The sequence below is a fragment of the Labeo rohita genome, unplaced genomic scaffold (genome assembly GCF_022985175.1).
Source record: "Labeo rohita strain BAU-BD-2019 unplaced genomic scaffold, IGBB_LRoh.1.0 scaffold_1677, whole genome shotgun sequence".
Lineage (NCBI taxonomy): Eukaryota > Metazoa > Chordata > Actinopteri > Cypriniformes > Cyprinidae > Labeo > Labeo rohita.
The window spans coordinates 2,711-15,760 of NW_026127865.1; the positions used below are offsets into that span (position 1 = coordinate 2,711).

The window sequence follows — 13,050 nt, forward strand, 5'->3', positions numbered from 1 at the left end:
CTTTTGTTATTCACACTGATAATGAAATCAAGTTTGTAAATGGCTGGTTTCGAGATGTTTAAAAGCTTGGTAACAGTTTTACATTTGTTACTGTATTTGTTAATCTTTGTTAACGTTAGTTAATAAAAATATACAGTTGTTCATGTTAGTTCACAGTGCATGAACTAATGTGTACTGTACTGTATTCATCATTTTTTTTATGGCCCTACCTCTTTTGCACCTGCACTCACTCTTGTACATAATAAATGTTTGTATGATTTTAAAGTAAAATAAAGTTTATAATCTTTAAATATCATTTGTTGTCATTTTTTAATGTGCCCCTCTGGTTAAACACTGGCCCCTTCTTGTCACTACTTGTGGCGACGCTACTGCCCAACACTGTTGAATTTAGGTTTGGTTGTGAAGGGATTTCTCACAAACACACACTAGATGGCCATTCTTATGTTTAAGCTTTTAGCTACCCCTCATCCTTATCTGCTTTTGGACTTATCTGCTCCTCTTTTCTGTTTACAAACCCACTGAACTGTGTACTTAATTACCATATGCTTGATTTTGCAACAGTAGTCATTATTGACCTGTGCTTCTACATCAGTTCATTGCATAATGAATACATGCTTTATTTGAAACGTTCACAGCTCACCTGTTTGTCCAGGAATATAGATGGGTTTATCAGTCTGGATAAAGGTCAGAGGATGGTAAGGTTTGAACATGACTTTTCTCTCTTCAGTCATCTTGAAATACTTTCCCTGAAGTTCTACCTTTATTTTCTGCACTGATTCTGCTTCTACCAGAGGAGCCTGATGAGAAAACATTTTCCTGTATTCACAACCTCTGCAAACATGTAATCTAAACAAAAACTACATGTATTATGATGATAAAAGCATATTTATTATAAAATACTAATGACAAACCTTGAAGTTAAAGCAGCGGTGAAACTCTTCCTCAGCTTTCTCCTGTAGCAGTAAAGTGCTCTGGTCACCATGAACCAGATAAATGTTCATGACAAGGTTTTGATTGGGCTTGAGAAGACTTGCACACAGTTTGGCCTCAAGATCCCGACTCAATCACTGCAGGAAACGTCACCATGAAATATCTATTAAAAGATAATAATCATACAATAGTGCCAGGGTCATTAAATATGCATGTTCATTATGCTTTAAGTTGTCTTGCAAATAACAAACATTGATCTTGCAACACAGATCAGTTAAATAAATGCAGAAGAAATCACGGCTTAAACTACACAATGATTAATGGTATACAAATAATTTATTTTATATACTAATTTCACAGCTTGAAAACAAAACATTCCTAGTTGTCCTAAAAAAGTACAGTGGCATCAAAAAATGTATTTAAAAAGATTTTACAGATTACAAAAAGTTAAACAAAGAATAAATAGTTAAGAACTGCTATTTATAACTAATATTTAACTTCCTGTCTTCAGCAGAAATCATTACAAACTTACGGCCCTGATATTTGTCCATTGACACAGACGAGAAGGAAAGAGAACAGAAGGAGCCCTTTCCAACAGCAGCTAACTTTCAGCGCCATGATGACGAGTGATCATTAGATGGAGCTGGACCGTCTCTTATAAAGGGAGTCTTGTGCTAAAGGAGGTCCTTCAAAAACAGCTGTATTGATCATCTGATTAATGATTCAACCATGTAGGCAATGCAGTTTGAAAAGCCTGTGCTAATGTACATTGGTTAGTTTGCCAAAAAAATAATTTCCAAGAATTTAAGACGAAGCATCAAAGTATTACAAGCAGGCTTAGTTCAGGTAAAGATATACAGAAGCTTTACTCTTGCACAAAATAAATGTAAAATAAACATTAATTTCTTTATGAATATTTCTCACAATATAATTCAACAAAGTTAGAATGTCCAAGTATATAAACAATCTAAATAGTCATTCTATTTGCAGTCAAAAGAGTAGTTGAAGTGTTCAATTCTTAGTCAATAACATGCAAGAACTCAACTCAAATCTAAAGTACAACGTACACACTTTTGCCAACTTTCAAATAGTCTATGCAACTGCAGTTTCAGCCCAAGCCCAAACAAGACCAATGTTATTTGATTGTTTATTATCATCAGTGTTATTTATTGTTGATTATTTATTAACAATAGATGAGCCTATTTTATTTGAAAACCAACAACAGAAGTTTGGATTACAGAATTGCACCTACACTCTGAACATGATGTCAAAATGTTCAGAATGTTTGACAAATTACGCAGCAATTCCGCTGATTGGCGAGTAACTGTGAGCAGACAGAGTGTCGGTCAATGCATCAGAAAATATGGCAAACATGAATGTCCAAAAAAAAAAAAAAAAACAAAGTTGCTTGTCAGAATTTCCTAACAAGCAACCACAATTTTAAGCCCAAAAACGGGACCCAGAATTTTTCGTAACATAAAAAAAAAAAAATCCAAGCCTGAAGTCACGTATTAAGCAGACTTGGCAACTAAGCCAAGCTAAGTACACATGTAATCTGAAAATATAATCTAGTTCTTATCTTAATCTACATCAGGAGTCTCTAAACTCAGTCCTGGAGGGCTGGTGTCCTGCAGAGATTAGCTCCAACCCTAATTAAACACACCTGAACCAGCTAGGTCTTATTAGGCATACTAGGAACTTCCAGGCAGGTGTGTTGAGGCAAGTTGGAGCTAAACTCTTCTGGACACCAGCCCTCCAGGAGCGAGTTTGCAGACCCCTGATCTACATAGAAATGCACAGCTACTGACCTTTAACTTTGTATAGACAAACATTGGGCTACAACAGCTGATAATTACCTTCCAGAAGTACATACACCCACACAAACTGAGTGGGAGAGTTACCGAAAGTTACTAGTGTGTTTACATTGTGTTCATTCATGTATTGATTTAATAGGCCAGGCAAGTTTATTTACAGTACTGTGCAAAAATTTTAGGCCAATAGTATTTTCACCAGCTAAAAAATGGTTTAAAGTAAGATATTTCTATCTTTCTTGTTTTGTGTCAGTAAAAAATATTGGTTTACATTTCCAAAAATTCTGTTTGCCATTAATTGTAATAATCTAGTGAGATTTTTGTTTGCACAAGAAGTCTGACAACAGCCAGTGCTCCACACTGATCTAATCTCATCATCATCCAGTCTTCCTGGAATGACATGAAGACACAGAACAAACTGAAACAGAGTAAATCCAGAAGAACTGTGGCAACGTCTCCAAGATGCTTCAAGAGACCTACCTGCAAAGCTACGTGAAAAAATTTGCGCAAGTGCACCTAGGGCAAAAGCTGCTGTAAACACAAAGAATGGTCGCACCAAATGTTGATTTCATTTAGTTAATAGAAGGTAATTGATAAAGAAAATCTATTTATGACAGCATCCTCATTTTACAGCATTTTTACACAAGTACCTAAAACTTTTAACAGTGCTGCAGCTTTGCAGACAGGTTTCTTGAAGCATCCTGGAGACTTTGTCACAGTTCTTCTGGATTTAGTCTGTCTGAGTTTGTTCTGTTTCTTCATGTCATTCCAGACAGACTGGATGATGATGAGATCAGATCTCTGTGAGCAGCGATGAACGGGCCCTCGCACCCGGGCTCACCGCCGACCGGTGGCTTTAGGGAAACAGCGAACGGTGGGCACTATGCTTTTAACATAGTAAATTTAGGAGGAATATAATCAAAGTCATTTAGATGTGCCAAACGTCCTGCTGCCAGCTGGTGGCGCTATGCCTATAACTGAATATTGGCATGTAGACGTCTTCAGGTCAGCGCTTTTATCAAACATATGAAGTTTGGTGCAGATTGAACATGGTATGTTTGAGTTAGTGTAAGACAAGTCATTTCCTGTTGCCAGCTGGGGGCGCTATAATTGTAATGGAATATTGGCCTTTAAATGTGTTCAGGCCAGGACTCTTATCAAACATATGAAGTTTGGGGAAGATCGGACATTGTATAGCTGAGTTACAACAACTTCCTGTTTCATGGCATTAATAGCATGCATTAGCATGTAGAAAGTGTTTCTAGCATGTTTAGCACAATATGGCATATTTTGCTGTGCTTTTAATAGACCATCACACTGTTAAACATGTCACTTCCGGTTGCCAGCAGGTGGCGCTATGACTTTAACTGAATATGAGCATGTAGATATCTTCAGGCCAGGACTCTCATCAAACATGTGAAGTTTGGGGCAGATTGGACATTGTTTGCAGGAATTGCAACAACTTCCTGTTTCGTTTCGTGGCTTTAACAATATGCTTTAGCACTTGGTAAGTGTTGCTAGCATGTTTGAGTATGTTTTTAGCCAGTTTAGCACTCAGTGGCTTATTTTAGTGTGTTGCTAATAGTGTATCACAGTGTTAAACGTCACTTCCTGTTGACAGTAGGTGGCGCTATGACTATAACTGAATATTGTTACGTAAATGTGTTCAGACCAGGACTCTTACAAACTGTTAAGATTGGCGCAGATTGGACATTGCATGCCTGAGTTACGGTAGCTTCCTGTTTCATTGCATTAATAACATGCTTTAGCACTTAGCTAAGTGTTGCTAACATGTTATAGCATGTTTCTAGCATGTTGCTACCCTATTTAACACTTGTTGATATTTCTAAAATGTTGCGTTCATTACAGAGTGCAACATCTCACTTCCTGTTGCCAGCAGGTGGCGCTATGACTATTACTGAATATGGGCATGGGCATGTGTTCAGGCCAGGACTCTTATCAAACATGTTAAGTTTGGGGCAGATTGGATATTGTATGCCTGAGTTACAGTAACTTCCTGTTTCACTGTATTATTAGCATGCTTTACCATATTAGCTAAGTGTCACTAGCATGCTTTACTATGTTTGTAACATGTTGAATTTTAAGTTTGGGGCAGATTGGACATTGTATGCAGGAGTTACTGCAATTTGATTTTGTATTAATATCATGCTTTAGCTCTTAGCTAAGTGTTGCTAGCATGTTTTAACATGATTCTAGCATGATGCTAGCCTATTTAAAACTTGCTAATGCTTTTTAATATGTTGCTAGGAGTCCGTAACACCGTTAAACATGTCACTTCCTGTTGTCAGGAGGTGGCGCTATAATTATAACTGAATACGGGCATGTATATATCTTCAGACCAGGACTCTCATCAAACATGTGAAGTTTGGGGCAGATTGGACATTGTTTACATGAATTACAAAAACTTCCTGTTTTATGTCTTTAGCAACATGCTTTAGCACTTGGTAAGTGTTGCTAGCATATTTGAGTATGTTTTTAACTAGTTTAGCACTCAATGGCTTTTTAGTGTGTTGGTAATAGTGTATCACAGTGTTAAACATGTCACTTCCTGTTAACAGTAGGTGGCGCTATGACTATAACTGAATATTGGCACGTAAAAGTGTTCAGACCAGGACTCTTATCAAACATGTTAAGTTTGGGGCAGATTGGATATTGTATGCCTGAGTTACAGTAACTTCCTGTTTCATTGCATTAATAACATGCTTTAGCACGTAGCTAAGTGTTGCTAACATGTTATAGCATGTTTCTAGCATGTTGCTACCCTATTTAACATTTGCTGATATTTTTAAAATGTTGCTAGGCATCCACAACAGTATTAAACATGTGACTTCCTGTTGCCAGCAGGTGGCGCTATGACTATAACTGAATATGGGCATGGGCATGTGTTCAGATCAGGGCTCTTATCAAACATGTTAAGTTTGGGGCAGATTGGACATTGTATGCCTGAGTTAAAGTAACTTCCTGTTTTCATTGTATTATTAGCATGCTTTAGCATATTAGCTAAGTGTTGCTAGCATGCTTTACTATGTTCGTAGCATGTTGAATATTAAATTTGGGTCAGATTGGACATTATGTGCATGAGTTACAGCAATTTTCTTTTTCTTTGTATTAATAGCATGCATTAGCTCTTAGCTAAGTGTTGCTAGCATGTTGTAGCATGATTGTAGCATGTTGTTAGCCTATTTAAAACTTGCTAATGCTTTTTAATATGTTGCTAGGAGTCCGTAACAGTGTTAAACATGTCACTTCCTGTTGTCAGCAGGTGGCGCTATGAATATAACTGAATATGGGCACTGAAATGTGTTCAGGACATGAATCTTATCACACCTGTGAAGTTTGAGGCAGATCGGACATTGTTTGCCTGAGTTACAGCCACTTCCTTTTTCATGGCGACACGTCGAACTTTGTCAGGCCGCCACGGACACGCCCCTCGGCGAAAACTCAAAAGCTTCGCAATTTAACATCGCAAGGGCCTTATGATAACACTCAGCAAATTTGAAGATGATCGGATAAAAACTGTAGGAGGAGTTCGTTAAAGTACGAGGCCTGAAAATGGCAAAAACTGCACAAAAATCGTACAGGAAATTCAATATAACGGACTTCCTGTTGGGTTTAGGAAGTTGCACCAGGAGACTTTTTTGTAGGTATTGGTGTGCTACACCAGTGTACCGAGTTTCGTACAGGTACGTGAAACGCAGCTCGAGGCGCACTCCGTTGAAATTTTATAGGTGGCGCTATCGAGCCATTTTGCCACACCCACTTCTGAAAACCATATCAGATGTAAATTTTCGCCAGGACTGATGCGTGTGCAAAGTTTCATGAGTTTTCGAGCATGTTTAGGCCCTCAAAAAGACTTTTTACTTTGGAGAAGAAGAAGAAGAAGAATAAAAGCTGCAAGCAGCGATGAGTGCGGGCCCTCTGCACCCGGGCTCACCGCCGCACCGGTGGCTCACCGCCGACCGGTGGCTTTACCCGGGAAACAGGTGGCACTATGCTTTTAACATAGTAAATTTAGGCTTTTAACATAGTAAATTTAGGAGGAATATATCAAAGTCATTTAGATGTGCCAAACTTCCTGCTGCCAGCTGGTGGCGCTATGCCTATAACTGAATATTGGCATGTAGACGTCTTCAGGTCAGCGCTTTTGGTGCAGATTGAACATGGTATGTTTGAGTTAGTGTAAGACAAGTCATTTCCTGTTGCCAGCTGGTGGCGCTATAATTGTAATGGAATATTGGCCTTTAAATGTGTTCAGGCCAGGACTCTTATCGAACATATGAAGTTTGGGGAAGATCGGACATTGTATAGCTGAGTTACAACAACTTCCTGTTTCATGGCATTAATAGCATGCATTAGCACGTAGAAAGTGTTTCTAGCATGTTTAGCACAATATGGCATATTTTGCTGTGCTTTTAATAGACCATCACAGTGTTAAACATGTCACTTCCAGTTGCCAGCAGGTGGCGCTATGACTTTAACTGAATATGAGCATGTAGATATCCAGGACTCTTATCAAACCTGTTAAGTTTGGGGCAGATTGGACATTGCATGCCTGAGTTATGGTAGCTTCCTGTTTCATTGCATTAATAACATGCTTTAGCACTTAGCTAAGTGTTGCTAACATGTTATAGCATGTTTTTAGCATGTTGCTACCCTATTTAACACTTGTTGATATTTCTAAAATGTTGCGTTCATTACAGAGTGCAACATCTCACTTCCTGTTGCCAGCAGGTGGCGCTATGACTATAACTGAATATGGGCATGGGCATGTGTTCAGGCCAGGACTCTTATCAAACATGTTAAGTTTGGGGCAGATTGGATATTGTATGCCTGAGTTAGAGTAACTTGCTGTTTCATTGTATTATTAACATGCTTTAGCATATTAGCTAAGTGTTGCTAGCATGCTTTACTATGTTTGTAACATGTTGAATATTAAGTTTGGGGCAGATTGGACATTGTATGCCTGAGTTACAGTAACTTCCTGTTTCATTGTATTATTATTATGCTTTACCATATTAGCTAAGTGTTACTAGCATGCTTTACTATGTTTGTAACATGTTGAATATTAAGTTTGGGGCAGATTGGATATTGTATGCCTGAGTTAGAGTAACTTTCCTGTTTCATTGTATTATTAACATGCTTTAGCTCTTAGCTAAGTGTTGCTAGCATGTTTTAACATGATTTTAGCATGATGCTAGCCTATTTAAAACTTGCTAATGCTTTTTAATATGTTGCTAGGAGTCCGTAACACCGTTAAACATGTCACTTCCTGTTGTCAGGAGGTGGCGCTATAATTATAACTGAATATGGGCTGAATATGGGCATGTACATATCTTCAGACCAGGACTCTTATCAAACATGTGAAGTTTGGGGCAGATTGGACATTGTTTACATGAATTACAAAAACTTCCTGTTTTATGTCTTTAGCAACATGCTTTAGCACTTGGTAAGTGTTGCTAGCATATTTGAGTATGTTTTTAACTAGTTTAGCACTCAATGGCTTTTTAGTGTGTTGCTAATAGTGTATCACAGTGTTAAACATGTCACTTCCTGTTAACAGTAGGTGGCGCTATGACTATAACTGAATATTGGCACATAAAAGTGTTCAGACCAGGACTCTTATCAAACATGTTAAGTTTGGGGCAGATCGGACATTGTATGGCTGAGTTACAACAACTTCCTGTTTCATGGCATTAATAGGATGCATTAGCACTTAGAAAGTATTTCTAGCATATTTAGCACAATATGGCATATTTTGCTGTGCTTTTAATAGACCATCACAGTGTTAAACATGTCACTTCCTGTTGACAGTAGGTGGCGCTATGACTATAACTGAATACCTGCATGGGCATGTGTTCAGACCAGGACTCTTATCAAACATATTAAGTTTGGGGCAGATTGGACATTGCATGCCTGAGTTACAGTAACTTCCTGTTTCATTGCATTAAGAGCATGCTTTAGCACTTAGCTAAGTGTCGCTAACATGTTTTAACATGTTTCTAGCATGTTGCTTCCCTATTTAACACTTGTTGATATTTTTAAAATGTTGCTAGGCATCCACAACAGTATTAAACATGTGAAACATTTCTGTGTTGCCAGCAGGTGGCGCTATGACTATAACTGAATATGGGCATGTATATATCTTCAGGCCAGGACTCTCCTCAAACATGTGAAGTTTGGGGCAGATTGGACATTGTTTACATGAATTACAATAACTTCCTGTTTTATGTCTTTAACAACATGCTTTAGCACTATGTAAGTGTTGCTAGCATGTTTGAATGTGTTTTTAACTAGTTTAGCACTCAATGGCTTTTTAGTGTGTTGCTAATAGTGTATCACAGTGTTAAACATGTCACTTCCTGTTAACAGTAGGTGGCGCTATGACTATAACTGAATATTGGCACGTAAAAGTGTTCAGGCCAGGACTCTTATCAAACATGTTAAGTTTGGGTCAGATTGGACATTGTATGCCTGAGTTACAGTAACTTCCTGTTTCATTGCATTATTATAACATGCTTTAGCACTTAGCTAAGTGTCGCTAACATGTTATAGCATGTTTCTAGCATGTTGCTACCCTATTTAACATTTGTTGATATTTTTAAAATGTTGCTAGGCATCCACAACAGTATTAAACATGTGACTTCCTGTTGCCAGCAGGTGGCGCTATGACTATAACTGAATATGGGCATGGACATGTGTTCAGATCAGGGCTCTTATCAAACATGTTAAGTTTGGGGCAGATTGGACATTGTATGCCTGAGTTAGAGTAACTTCCTGTTTCATTGTATTATTAGCATGCTTTAGCATATTAGCTAAGTGTTGCTAGCATGCTTTACTATGTTCGTAGCATGTTGAATATTAAATTTGGGTCAGATTGGACATTGTGTGCATGAGTTACAGCAATTTTCTTTTTCTTTGTATTAATAGCATGCATTAGCTCTTAGCTAAGTGTTGCTAGCATGTTGTAGCATGATTGTAGCATGTTGCTAGCCTATTTAAAACTTGCTAATGCTTTTTAATATGTTGCTAGGAGTCCATAACAGTGTTAAACATGTCACTTCCTGTTGTCATCAGGTGGCGCTATGACTATAACTGAATATGGGCACTGACATGTGTTCAGGACCGGACTCTTATCACACCTGTGAAGTTTGAGGCAGATCGGACATTGTTTGCCTGAGTTACAGCCACTTCCTTTTTCATGGCGACACGTCAAATTTTGTCAGGCCGCCACGGACACGCCCCTCGACGAAAACTCAAAAGCTTCGCAATTTAACATCGCAAGGGCCTTATGATAACACTCAGCAAATTTGAAGATGATCGGATAAAAACTGTAGGAGGAGTTCGTTAAAGTACGAGGCCTGAAAATGGCAAAAACTGCACAAAAATCGTACAGGAAATTCAATATAACGGACTTCCTGTTGGGTTTAGGATGTTGTACCAGGAGACTTTTTTGTAGGTATTGGTGTGCTACACCTGTGTACCGAGTTTCGTACATGTACGTGAAACGCAGCTCGAGGCGCACTCCGTTGAAATTTTATAGGTGGCGCTATCGAGCCATTTTGCCACACCCACTTCTGAAAACCATATCAGATGTAAATTTTCGCCAGGACTGATGCGTGTGCAAAGTTTCATGAGTTTTCGAGCATGTTTAGGCCCTCAAAAAGACTTTTTACTTGGGAGAAGAAGAAGAAGAAGAATAATAATAAACGGAGCAATTCCAATAGGGTCCTCGCACTGCAGTGCTCGGGCCCTAATAATAAACGGAGCAATTCCAATAGGGTCCTCGCAGTTTTGAGTGAACCCTTGGTATTCCAGGTTGAGTACTTGGTACTCGATCCTATTGATCTGAGTGGTCTGTTAGGTTAGTGAGTATATCTGAATTGTATTTAGGTCCTAGGCCATTGAGGATTTTCTGGATCTAGTCAGAATCCTGGCATCCGCATTCTGTATGAGCTGCAGCTGTCTAATGGTGTTCTTGGGAAGGCCGGTGAGGAGACCATTACAATAATCCACCCAGCTGGTGAAAAAGGCATGAACAAGTTTCTCCAAGTCTTGACTGGAAACTAAACATCTAATTCTTGCAATATTTTTGAGATGATAGTTTGCTGATTTAGTTACTGCTTTGACATGACTACTGAAACTAAGATCTAGTTTAGATTTTTAGTTGTTTGACCCCTAGAGTCAAGGTAATGAACTACCTGCTCCGCTATGGCTCTTAAGACTGTCTGTTGCACCATGGCCTCCTGAGCTCCTTGACCCGCCATGGCTCTCTGAACTGCCTGATCCACCATGGGTGCCAGAACGGGCACCACTCCGTTGGATGTTATGTGGCGCAAGGACGTGCCTTTCGGAGGGGGAGCGATGTCACACCTGTAAGGACTGTTATGTGTGTTTTGTTTTGGAATCCTCTTGTCCCATGAACTCCTTGTCCTTCTTTTCCCCCCTGCTTCTTTATGCCCATATATATATGGTCCTTCCTGTTCCTGTCCTGTAAATCACGTGTGATCCCCTCTTTAGCCTCATTATGTCTCTTTTACTTAAACCTTAGACAGGGCAAAAAGACCGTAGAGCTGACACCAGATGCCACCCAAAAGCCACGTCTTTTCATCACAAATGAAGAGAAGTTTTATAGACAAAGAACTGCCTGCGCACCGGTGTTCCCTATCACACAGCAATCATCCGGACACCTGTAAAGACTCAGAGACAACACACACACAACCAAAAGTGTCGTCACAGGTCTCTATTTGCACTTTGAATATTGAGACCGTAGCCTGATTATGGCTGCACATATTGTTTGCACTTAATGTGACTAAGAAAGTGCTGTGTTGTTTAGCCTTTTTTTTTATTTATACTGTTTTTTTGTATATGTTCAATTTGTGAAAAGATCTTTAGTTAGGAGGTCAGACGTTTTAGAAGCTCATAATTCATGTACAGTTCTAAGGTCTGAAGCCACTCAGTGCTTGAGTGCTGTTGTCTTTTAATGCATATGATAACTGTATGCATGTAATGTATGTAAATGCAGAAAATGGAATTCAAATTGAATCCCCACCCTTCCTTTCCGTGAACTTGTTTGTGGAGCGCTGTGTCTCACATCATTTTTAATTCTGTTAATTACAATTTAAGTCAGATATATTTCACATATTTATACTTTTCATATAAAGGAAAGGAGGAGGATATATAAACTATGATTGTACTTTATTTTTATGACAACACATTTTTTAATGTAGCTTACATTTTCCATCATCCTAGTGACTTATTTTTGACCCAGGATTTGAAAACCTGTGACCTAGGCTGTAGTTAGGTCCATGCCAGGGCTGGCCCTGTCCAATTTGCTGCCCTAGGCAAGATTTTACCTGGAGCCCCTTGCCTCACAACCCATTCCACCAATAATCATTGTGTTCAAACATTTACACAGAAACTGGATAGCTAGATATTTTAAAAGTGCATCTGAAGAGAGAAATGGAGGAGCATATTTGACTATTAGGTGTTAAGCTACATTTAAGCTGATGATATTAAAACAGCAACACTTACAATAAGGTATCATTTGTTAACATTAGTGAATGTTAACAAATTCAACTGAGAAACGTTATAAACAAAACGTATATAATGTATATAAGCCCGTATACAAACATTACTAAATTAGCAAATTTAAAATACCGTAAATACACATACTCAAATACCATACAACTATAATGTAAAAATTTAATCAAAACGTGTTATCATGTAACACAAAAATATCTCTGGAACTCCAGACATTGTTATTATGCTATTTTAAGCTTTCCAGACTAGGCCAACATCAAGTTTGTTTACAAATGTTTGCATTTAGTTTTTTAATATGTGACCCTGAACCACAAAACCAGTCATAAGGGTCCATTTTTTGAAATTGCGCTTTATACATCATCTTAACACTAAATAAACAAGCTTTCCATTAATGTATGGTTTGTTGGTATGGGATAATATTTGGCAGAGATAAAACTATTTGTATATATGCAATCTGAGGGTGCAAAAAATCAAAATATTGAGAAAATCACCTTTGCATATTACTAATCAAAAATTAAGTTTTGATATATTTACAGTAGGTATTTTACTAAATATCTTCATGAAACATGATCTTTACTTAATTCCCTAATGATTTTTGGCATAAAAGAAAAATCAATAATTTTGAACCGTGTAGTGTATTTTTGGCTATTGCTACAAATATACCCCAGCGACTTAAGACTGGTTTTGTGGCTCAGGGTCACACACATATACATGTATATATATATTCAGCATTTTCATTACAGCATAC

At 38.2% G+C, this 13,050-nt stretch overlaps 1 long non-coding RNA gene across 1 annotated transcript; it reads right to left on the reverse strand.

The window, feature by feature from the left end:
• Positions 1–616: 616 nt before the first annotated feature.
• Positions 617–1,603, reverse strand: LOC127158747 (uncharacterized). The gene is made up of 3 exons (XR_007826258.1): positions 1,463–1,603; positions 912–1,093; positions 617–797 (listed from the first exon to the last, which is right to left on the reverse strand). It is a non-coding gene; the product is annotated as an uncharacterized LOC127158747 (long non-coding RNA).
• Between the last annotated feature and the right edge of the window lie 11,447 nt (positions 1,604–13,050).